General features: G+C 37.8%; 1 pseudogene; it reads right to left on the bottom strand.

The window, feature by feature from the left end:
• Positions 1-2,414: 2,414 nt before the first annotated feature.
• Positions 2,415-10,907, bottom strand: LOC147826581 (arginine/serine-rich protein PNISR-like; annotated as a pseudogene).
• Between the last annotated feature and the right edge of the window lie 232 nt (positions 10,908-11,139).

Here is an 11,139-nt window from a genome sequence, read left to right as displayed (position 1 = left end):
TGTAGTATATATATATATAATATTATATATTAATTATAATATTCTATAATATATTATTATATAATGTAAAATGCATTGTCTTCCCTTGTGGGTATGAGGATCTACTTGGTATAGTTATAATTACTTGAATTAAAATGCCTTTTGCAATTTTTTATCATCTATGCATAATAATAATTAGTTTCTGCTCTCTTTCTTTTCAAATATTGTATAAACAAATGTTCCCTGAAACAACTCTGAATTTGGAGGCAGCATATTTCATGATTTACTTGCTGAGGGACAAAGGGCAGAGCCCAGCACAGCTCAGAGGCCCAGCTTTTAATGTATGAGATAAGGATAAACAGGCCTACTCTACACCAATCAAGTGCTTTTGAAGAAATACATGTGGAGCTAAGATATTTTTGAAACCATAAAACCATAGAACAGATTTAATGACGGTTAAAAACATAAAATAACCTCATTATCTTATTATCTTCCCATAACTAAAAAACCATAATAGTCTACATTGTTCTCTGTAAATTCCTTACTTTCTTCTTCTTCTGAAGTAGCAGTCAATTGGTATTTGATAAAAGAGAATTTTTAAAACAAATTAGCATGTTACTACAATGAAAAAAATCCAGAAAGATGACAAACAGTAAAATAATAAAAACTTGCAGTGACAATTACTCAGATATGAATGCTATGAAAATATACAGATATGTGTACGAGTTACTTTTTCAGAAATGTTTCATATATATTTTTTTTGGTACCAGGGATTGAAATCAGGCCCTTGTGCTTGTGAGGGAGGCGGCAGAACCACTGAGCTAAATCCCAGGCCCTCATATTTTGATTTTTAATTAATTATGTTATAAAGAACTTTCCTTGTGATAATGTATTTTTATATAAACTCCTTTAATAACACAGTATATAGTAGAACAGATATACTATGACTATGTTACTAAATTTCCATATAATTAGCTTTATAGTTTTTTACGATGATAAATAATACTCATGAGTATTCATAAATTATGTACATTTTGAATTATTTTATAATAAAAATTTAGAAATTGAATTGTTAGAAGAAAGTACGTTACGAACAAAAGTTTTGATAAACAAAACCAATTTTCCCTCCAGAACAAATGTATATGTATTGAGATAATATGTGCATATTGAAAGAAGATTTATCTTAAATTTGTTGTATCTTTATGCTTCATCATAGTTTCCATTGGTGTCTTCCCATGAAAAAAGTTGTAAGAAGACAGAAATAAGACTTTTGTCAGAGACTGGGCGTTTTAACAGTCCAAGGTCCTTTACGTGAAAAACATATAAAAGAATGCATCATTTGAAGATCTCTGTGACTCTGATAAAGTAAATAGATTCTTGGTCTGATGATACAATAATTGCAAAGAAATGTACTACAGAATATTTACCAGTATTCCTAAAAGAAAGACCCTCTTGCTTTTCCTCCTTTAATCTATGGAGGGCAATCTTGGCCTGGATTACTCCTGTGTGAAAAAGTGAAAAACCTCATATAGATTGGGGGAGTCAGATACAAAATTGATGTGGAAAAAATGAGGGGACACATACATTTATATGCAATGAAGCTATTTTTTAAAAATCTTGACCAAAAAAGGTTCCTCTTTGAGTGTTGTCCTGCACGGGTTAGATTAATGCTGTTTATAGTGAATTTTGCCATGATCTTTTGCTTTTGGGCTAATTAAGATCAAACAAATTTCTCATCCAAAACTTCAATTGTCATTTTTTGAAAATCCCTTGATGCTTCTTTAACAATTATTTGTCCAACTTTCTATATTTTGCCATGATTTTTTTCCTTGAAATTATTAATCTTCTTTATACCTGGTGAAATCATCTTCATGTACACTTAACTATTTTGAAGAGATAATGTGCTTTTGAAGTCATTTCCTGGTGTAAAGGTTTATTTGTTGCATTTGATTTTCCATTCCTGCAGAGGAATGCCTTTCTGATTCATGAGTCAACTTATCATACTTTATTTTTGGTTTTTAAAGATATATTTTATTCTAGTTTTAGACTGGCTGAAAAGAATACCAAGCTGTCCTTTGATTGGTTTCTATAAATGTTAAATTTAACTACATTTGCTTTCTTTGTCTCTGTCTTTTTTTTTGAATTAAAGAGCTTTATTGACATCACAGTACATTCAAGAACAAGTTTAAGAACATTACAGCTGAAAGAGAATGGCATGTTTATAGTCTTATTATGCACTATTTTTTTTTGAAAAAAATATAATACAAAGAAATACTATTGAGTAACTTGGAGCAGCATTTGGAAAAAGTACACCTTTTACAGATTAAAAAAAAAAAGATTATGGTTTCACCTACACAGTCACAATGTGCCTTTATAATGAGACAAGTCCTTAAAACTAATGAAATTTTTAAAAACATCATGGCATTCTTGCCACATCATTCCTCAGTGCTTATGAAGGGGAGGGGTTGTTGATCTTGATCGGACACACTTGTGTTTACGGCTTGACTTCTTAACAGACCTTTGAGAATTCCCCATGGATCCCAATGACTATGTTTACGCTTCTTTTTTTTTTTTTAAATTCTTTTATTGGTACATTGTAGGTATACAACACAATTACATTTCTCATTGGGAATTGTACCTTTACATAATGCATCTTGGTTCTTATTTTTTCCCCATTCCTAGCCCTCCCTTCACTCCCTCCACCCTTCACTATTTACAAAGACTTTATTTCCATTTTTTCCATTTCTCACCATTTTTCCTTTCCCTTTTTACCTTTTCCCTGCCCCTCCCACTACCCCTTTTTGGACCTTTTCTTCCTATTTTGCATTATTGATTATTCATTCTAATCATTGGTACATTTTAGGTATACAATATAATGACATTCATCATTGGAAATTTGCAACTTTACATAGTCTCTCTTGGTTCTTATTTTTCACCCTTGCCCAGCCCTCCCTTCAACCCCTCCAGTCCTCCCTATTTACAAAAATTTTGTTCCTATTTTTCCATTTTCTCATATTAATCCCATTCCCTTCCATCCTTTCCCCTAGCCCTCCCACTTCCTTCCCCTTTGCCCCTTTTCTTCCTATTTCACATTACCTATTATACATTTAGTTCTTATTTACACTTTCAGTTTCTTACACGAGAGAAACTATTCGGTATTTATACATGTGTGTCCTATTTATTTCACTTAAGAGTATTGACTCAATGTGCATCCACTTAGCTATAAATGTCTCTAATTTCTCATTTTTTATGGCTGAGTAGTACTCCATTTTATAAAAAAACACATTTTCTTTATCCAGTCTCCAGTTGATGGGCATTTGGACTGTTTCCAAGTTTTAGCTATTACAAACTGTGCTGCTATGAACATGGGTGCACATATATCACTGTGGTATGATTCTTTTAATTCTTTGGGGAATATACCCAACAGGGGAATAGCTGGATCAAATGGGACTTCCAGTCCTAGTTTTTGAGGTATCTCCATACTGATTTCCACAGTGGTTGCACCAGTCTTCACTCCCACCAGCAGTGGAGCAGGGTTCCTCTTTCCCCACAGCCCCGCCAGCATTTGTTATTGGTTGATTTCATGATAGCAGCTACTCTTTCTGGAGTGAAGTGGAATCTCAGTGTTGTTTTCATTTGCATCTCTCCAATGACCAGTGATGTTGAATATTTTTTCATGTATTTATTTGCTATTTCTACTTCTTTGTCTGAGAAATGTCTGTTCATTTCAGATGCCCATTTTTGGATTGGGTCTTAAATTTGGGAGGTCTGGTCTTTTTAAGTTCTTTATAGATTCGAGATAGTAGACCTCTGTCTGAGGAAGAGCAGGTGAAGACTTTTTCCCACATTGTGGGTTGTCTCTTCACACTGCTGGTGGTTTCTCTTGCTCTGCAGAAGCCTTTTAATAAGAAGAGATCCCACTTGTTGATTTTTGTGCTAGCTCACGGGCAACTGAGGTTTTGTTCATAAAATCTTTTCCTACACCGATATCTTCAAGGGTTCTACCTAACCTCTGTACCAACTGGTTCAGAGTTTCTATTTTAATATTTAGATCTTTAATCCATTTTGATTGTAGTTTAGCACATGGTGAGAGATATAGGTCTAGTTTTAATCTTTCGCAAGTTGAAGCCCAATTTTTCCAGCACCATTTCTTAAAGAGGCTATCTTTCCTCCAGTGAGGGTGTTTGGCTCCTTTGTTGAAGTTGAGGTGGCTGAGTGTGTCTGGCGGTGTTATTGCATCTTCTAATCTGTTCCAATGGTCCTCAGGTCTGTTTCTTTGCCAGTACCATGCTGTTTTTATCACAGTAGCTTTGTAGTAGAGTTGCAGGTTGGGAATTGTGATACCCCCTGCCATGTCTCTGTTACCTAGAATTGCTTTTGCTATTCTGGGTCTCTTCTTGTTCCAAATGAATTTTTAGATTGTTTTCTCAAGGTCCATGAAGTATGCTGCTGGGATCTCAATTGGAATTGTATTGAATCTATATAGCAGTTTTGGAAGTATGGCCATTTTCACTATATTAATGCTTCCTACCCAGGAGCAGGGGATATCTGTCCATTTTCTGATATCATCTTCAATCTCTCTTTTCAGAGTGCCATAGTTTTCAGAGAAGAGGTCTTTGATTTCTTTCATTAGGTTGATTCCTAGGTATTTCAGTTTTTTGGATGCTATTGTGAAAGGAATTATTTGCCCTATTTCTCTCTCAGTGAGTATGTCATTCATGTAGAGGAAAGTTATTGATTTTTGTGTGTTGTCCTTGTAACCAGCTACTTGACTGAATTTGGTTACTAAGTCTAGAAGACTTGGTGGAGTACTTGGGGTCTTCTATATACAGTATCATGTCATCTGCAAATAATGACAATTTAACTTCTTCGTTTCCTATCTTTATTCCTTTTATTTCTTTCTCTTGTCTAGTTGCCTTGGCTAATGTTTCCAGAACTATATTGAACAAGAGTGGTGATAGTGGACATCCTTGTCTTGTTCCTGATTTTAGTTTTTGACCATTTAGTATGATACTGCCTGTTGGTTTTTCATAGATGGCTTCTATCAGTTTGAGGTAGAGACCATGTATTCCAATTTTTTGTAGGGTTTTTATCATGAATGCATGTTGGATTTTGTCAAATGCTTTTTCTGCATCTATGGAGATAATCATATGGTTTTTGTCCTTGGCTCTATTGATATAGTGTATTACATTGATTGATTTTTGTATATTGAACCATCCTTGCATCCCTGGGATAAATCCCACTTGATCAGGGTGTATGATGTTCTTAATGATCTTCTACATTCTGTTTGCCAGTATCTTATTAAGGATTTTTGCATCTATGTTCATTAGTGAGATTGACCTGTAGTTCTCCTTTTTGGTTGGGTCTTTCTCTGCTTTGGGGATCAAGGTGATGCTTGCTTCCAGGAATGAATTTAGGAGTATTGCTTCCCTTTCAATTTCATTGAAGAGATTAAACAGTAGTGGCAGCAGTTCCTCTCTACATGTCTTGTAGAATTCAGCAGTGAAGCCATCAGTACCTGGGCTTTTCTTAGTTGATAAGTTTTTAATTACATTTTTAATTTCATTATTTGATATTGGGTTGTTCAGAATTTTTAGATCTTCTTCGTTCAACTTTGGTAATTCATATGTATCTAGGAATCTGTCCATTTCTTCTGTGTTTTCCATCTTATTGGTGTATAGGTTCTGGAAGTAGGTATTGATGATCCTCTGGATTTCTGCTGGGTCTGTTTTAATTTCACCCTTTTCATTCCTAATTGCATGGATTTGGGCCTTTTCTTTCCTTTTTCTGACAAGGTTGACTAAGGGTTTGTCAATTTTGTTGATTCTTTCGAAGAACCAACTCTTGGCTTCATTGATTTTTTGTATCATTCTCTTAGTCTCTATTGCATTGATTTCTCCTCTGATCTTTATAATTTCCTCCCTTGTTTGAGCTCTGGGGTTGTCCTGCTCTTCTTTTTCTAGAAGCTTGAGGTTCAGCATCAGGTTGTTTAATTGGGCTTGTTCTTTTTTCCTAATATGCATATTCACTGCTATGAATTTCCCTTGTAAGACTGCTTTCATTGTGTCCCATAGATTCCGATATGTTGTGCTGTTGTCATTTATTTGAAGGAACTGTCTGATTTCTTCTTTAATTTCTTCTGTGACCCATTGGTTATTCAGAAGTGTGTTGTTCAATTTCCACATGATTTTGAAATTTTTTGAGTTTCTTTTGTTATGGATCTCCAATTTCATCACACTATGGTCTGATAATATACAGGGAATAACTTCAATTCCTTTGCACTCACTTAAACATGTTCTGTGTGTGATTATGTGCTCTAGTTTGGAGAATGACCCATGTGCAGCTGAGAAGAATGTGTATTCTGATTTTGTGGGGTGGAAGACTCTTTAAATATCTGTTAAGTTCATTTGTTCAAGAGTTCGATTGAGTTCTAGTATTTCATTCCTTATTTTTAGTCTAGTTGATCTATCTATTTGTGACAGTGGGGTGTTGAGGTCCCCCACTCCAATTGTATTAGTGCATATATGACTTTTCATGTCTGTTAGCATTTGTTTTATATAGTTGGGTGCAATAGTGTTTGGTGCATAGATATTTATGATTGTCATCTCTTCCTCTTGGATTGTTCCCTTTACAAGGATGTAGTGTCCTTCTTTTTCTCTCTTCATCAGTTTTGGTTTGAAATCTACTTGATCTGCCAAGAGGATAGCTACTGCTGCTTTTTTTCGGGTTCCTGTCACATGGAGTATTGTTTTCCACTCTTTAACTTTCAGTCTATCAGTTTCCTTTTGAATGAAGTGTGTTTCTTCTATGCAGCATATTGTTGGATTTTGCTTCTTGAGCCATTCTGCCTGTCTATTTCTTTTGATTGTTGAATTGAGACCGTTACCATTCATGGTTATAACTGAAACGTATTGACCTGTCATTGCCATGAATTTTTCTTTTTGTTGGGTTCTCCCCCTTTACATTTAATTTCTTGTCATGCCAGATGAGTTCATTCTGCTTTGCTTCCTGGGGTTGTGATCCTCAATGTCTGTTCCTAGGATATTGAGTAAAATTCTTTGGAGTGCTGGTTTGGTATTCACGAAGGTCCTAAGGTGCTGTTTGTCATGAAAGTATCTTATTTCTCCATCAATTTTGAAAGATAGTTTTGTAGGGTACATCAATCTGGGTTGGAGGCTGTTTTCTTTTAGGGCTTGGAATATGTCACTCCAAGCTCTTCTTGCCTTGATGGCTTGTGTTGACAAGTCTGCTGTGATTCTGATGGGCTTTCCTTTGTGTGTGATTTCTTTCTTTTCTCTGACTGCTTGGAGAACTTTGTTCTTCTGTTGAGTTTCTGGAATCATAACAATTATATGCCTATGTGTAGATTTTTTTTTGATCAAGGCTATTTAGAGTCCTATATGCCTCACTTATCTGTATGTCAAACTCTTTTCCCCTGCTTGGGAAGTTTTCTGCCATTATTTCTGTGAAGAGATTTTTTATGTCATCTCCACACTCTCTTGTTTCTTCATTGAGCCCAATCAGTCTTATGTTATTCTTCTCTGCATCATCTAGCAGCTGCTGGATTGATTTCTCATGTTCCCTTATAATTTTAAAGCAATTTTTCTTTTCCTGGTCACTAATTGCGATCTTATCTTCTATATCTGAAATTCTGTCCTCACATTGGCTCATTCTGCTTTGTAGACTTTCAATGGTGTTTTTCATGTCCTGGAAATCTATTTGCATCTGTTTTATGGATTCCATTTGTTTCCTATGTTGGGATTCCATCATGTTCCTGAGCTCCTCTCTAGATTTATTAATCATGTCTTGCACTAGGGGCACAATTTCTCCTGTTATCTGAGAAATTATTTCTGATTTCATTTTTTCCAGATCCCCTTTTGTTGCCAGTTTAGTGGGTCCAGGTGGTTGAGTATCAGAGTGTTCCATCTCATTTCCCTTTGGGGTTGCTGTAGATGATCTGGAAGTCTGGTTTTGAGACTTATTTATGTATTTTCTCATTTCGACTGATGGGTGGGGCTGTTGGCACCTGCACGGATTACCTCCTCTGAGCTGGGAGAGGTGGGACAGGGGTCAGGAGCAGTGGTAGGGCTGGTGGTTGGGAAGCCCCTTTCTCTGGTCCAGGAGCAGTGGGATGGCGGCTCAGCAGCCCCTACCTCTGGGCTGGGAGTGGTGGTGGGAGGGACGGTGTCCTGTAAGCCCCTTTCTCTGGTCTAGGAAGGGCGGGAGAGAAGGTCACCCAAAAGCCCTTTCCTCTGGGCTGGGAGCAGTGGCAGGGATGGTGGCTGGGAAGCCCCTTCCTCTGGACCAGAAGCAGTGGTATGGTGACTCAGAGCCCCTATCTCTGGGCCGGGAGCAGTGGGACTCAGTACCATGGTCTGGTGGTCCAGTGTCCTTTGCATCTCTGCAGTGTGAAACCAGGTCGCTGTACAGAGGAGTTTGGGGGACGGTCCAGTTGACTGTTGCTGGTGTGTGGGCTGATTTGGCATGTTCCGTGTGACTTGGCACCTCGGTAGGGTGTCTGCAGACCTTCCTGTCTTCAGCAGGCTGCTTCGGTGTTTTCTGCTTGACTCAGGACCTCGGTATTGTCTGTTTAGGTATCTTAACCTTCTTTTCTTTGCTACTTCCTGGACTGCTCCTTCCCCTAGAATCAGAGCCTGAATGCTCTTTACTATCTTTGGGAATACTTGTGTTACTATCCTGCCTAGAATTCTGTCTTATGGTGTTAACAGATGTAGAACCACACCTTGAGAATTTTCTTTCACTTTCTCTTTTCCTCTTTAATCTATCATCTTGACTACTGAATTTAAATTTTTTTCTTTCATTTTTGTTTCTCTTTTCTTTTATCCTGTTCACATTTCCTTTCTTTGTCTTTCTTTTTCCTATCTTTATCTGTACTTCGACTTCTCTCCTTTTTCCTGTCTTGTTCTTTAGCCTCACCTTTATGCTTATGACTGCTCCCACTAAGATTTCCACATTGATCCTCAATTTTACACCTATCTTGACTCCTACTGCCACTGGAACAATTTGTTCATCTATCCCTCGAGTGACTTCTACTTCTATGTCTCTCTGGGGAAGGACTCCGTCTTTCTCTTTCAAGGCTATTTGTATTAGATCTCCTCCTGTCTCTAATCTTCACCCTAGCACTAGTGCTCTCTATTTTAATTCTGCAAGAGTAGCTTCTCCTTCTGCTATATCTAGCTTTAATTGTTGCAGATCTACTCCTACTATGTCTCTTTTTTTCTTTTAGGAGAGAAAGACCGAGAAGAAGTGTGACTACTACCTGGGCTAGAACTGTAAGAAGAACTGGAGATAGTACTGTTAGTACTACTAGTTCTGCTATTGCTACTGGAATTACTGCTAGAACTTCCTGGTCTACTCCTTCTTTGTTTCTCTTTTTCTTTATGATCTTTTTGGGTTCTAAAATGGATGTCGTTTCATTTGGAGTTCTTTTTATTATCCAGATCACCATCTGCTTCTCTTGCTTCTAGAAGTGATAAACTATTTTGCTCTTTGTGGATAAATTTATTCATCTCTTTTGTAACCCTTTCTGACTGTTGCTTTTCTTCTTCCACCTGTTTATCATGTTGTAGCTGCTGTTCTTTTACTTTTCTACAAAAAGCTTCCTGATTTGCCAGATTCAGTGCCATAATTCTTCATCATCAGTGTCAGATGACTCAGAGGTTCTGTCACTCTGCTCATCTTCACTGTCTCCTGATCTATAACCACCCAGTCCACTGAGTCCAGCGAGGGAAGTCAGTGCACTAGACTGTGCAAGCTGGTTTGGGAGCTTTTGTTGCTTTCTGATGTGTGTCTTTGGCTATATAATAAATTTCTTTATCTGTGACATTCAGAAGAATTTCAGTCAGAAGCATTTCTGTCAGCAACATCATTTGATACTCCTTCTCTTCTCCAGTCATCTCTGGTTCACTCTACTCTTCCTGAGGAGCTGGAGATGGGCTTTTGGTGACTTTTCCACTGCTCACAGGCTCAGTGCTTTTAGGATCTTCATCTTCTTCATCACTATCAAATTTACTTCTCTGAGGTAAACAAGGGTCATCACCCCCTTCAGCATCTTTTGTGGGCTTCTTTTCTGTTTTGGACAATTGTGAACTTTGTTGTTCCATCCTTTATTTCTCTAATTTCTTTTGCTTTTCACATCCCATTTTTTTCAAGACCTTCACCAATCAAAGCTGGAAGAGCCCTGCATTTTACTGCATCAATATGAGGAGGCTCCTGTTTCACAGGAAGGGCAATAGGTGACTGCTGCCAATCCCTGAATGATGATGGCCTTTCTCTTCCATTCTGGGGAGGTGCTGGAGGTCCTGGAGGTCCTGGTTGCCAATAGGGAGGATGAAATCCACCTTGTGGTGGACCAAAAGTAGCCCCATGCTGATAGTCAAACTGGTTCACTGGCCCCACTGCAAAATTATCAGGTGGTCCACCAAAGTTGTGATTGTTCTGGTTAAATATATGCCTGTTGTCAGGGGCAAATTCCCCACTGTCCTGACTGTTGCTGTCTTCAGAAGGAGGAACAACATCCACTTGGCCTGGTGTTGGTGGTATCCATGGCTGATCTGGAGGGAGGGTTTGGCGGTTGTTGATGCATTCCCCATTCTGGTTGCCACATTCTGTTAAAGTTTGAATCTCCTTGAAAATTCCCATGATTGTTAGGCCCAGATTCCATTGTAGACATATCTTGTCCATTTGGCATCATTCCTGGTGATTGTTCTACTATGCTTTGCTTTCCTGAAGCTTCTCTCTGGGCAATCCAAGCTTGAGCCAATGCAGCATAGTCAATCTGGCTTAGATCCTGCTGGTGCTGACATGACTGCATCCATTATTGTTGGTTCAAGGGCCTCTGGTGCCAAGGCTGTCCTCCTTGATCCCACATCTTTTCTTTAAAAATATATTGATTTTCTATCTTCTGTTTAGAACTTAGGTTGGTTCAAACTACAGCTTGAAAGCATAACAGCAGGAAGAGTTATGCCCCTCGTTCAGGAATGCTGCTGTTGCCACCGTTCTTGCAATACCTCTCCAAGCCTTTCGATGCTTCTGCTTCTATGAACAAGACAAGATCTGTCTCTATCTTTCTGTTCCTCCCTTTTTTGGAACTCTTCAAGCATAAATAGGCAGGTAGGTATCCTTTGCCCCATATATTTC

This window comes from Heterocephalus glaber, unplaced genomic scaffold, assembly GCF_053883595.1.
Source record: "Heterocephalus glaber isolate CG9 unplaced genomic scaffold, H.glaber_assembly_v1.0 deba00001465, whole genome shotgun sequence".
Classification (NCBI taxonomy): Eukaryota; Metazoa; Chordata; class Mammalia; order Rodentia; family Bathyergidae; genus Heterocephalus; species Heterocephalus glaber.
The sequence above is the reverse complement of the archived record's forward strand: the minus strand, read 5'-3'. Positions and strand labels throughout refer to the sequence as shown.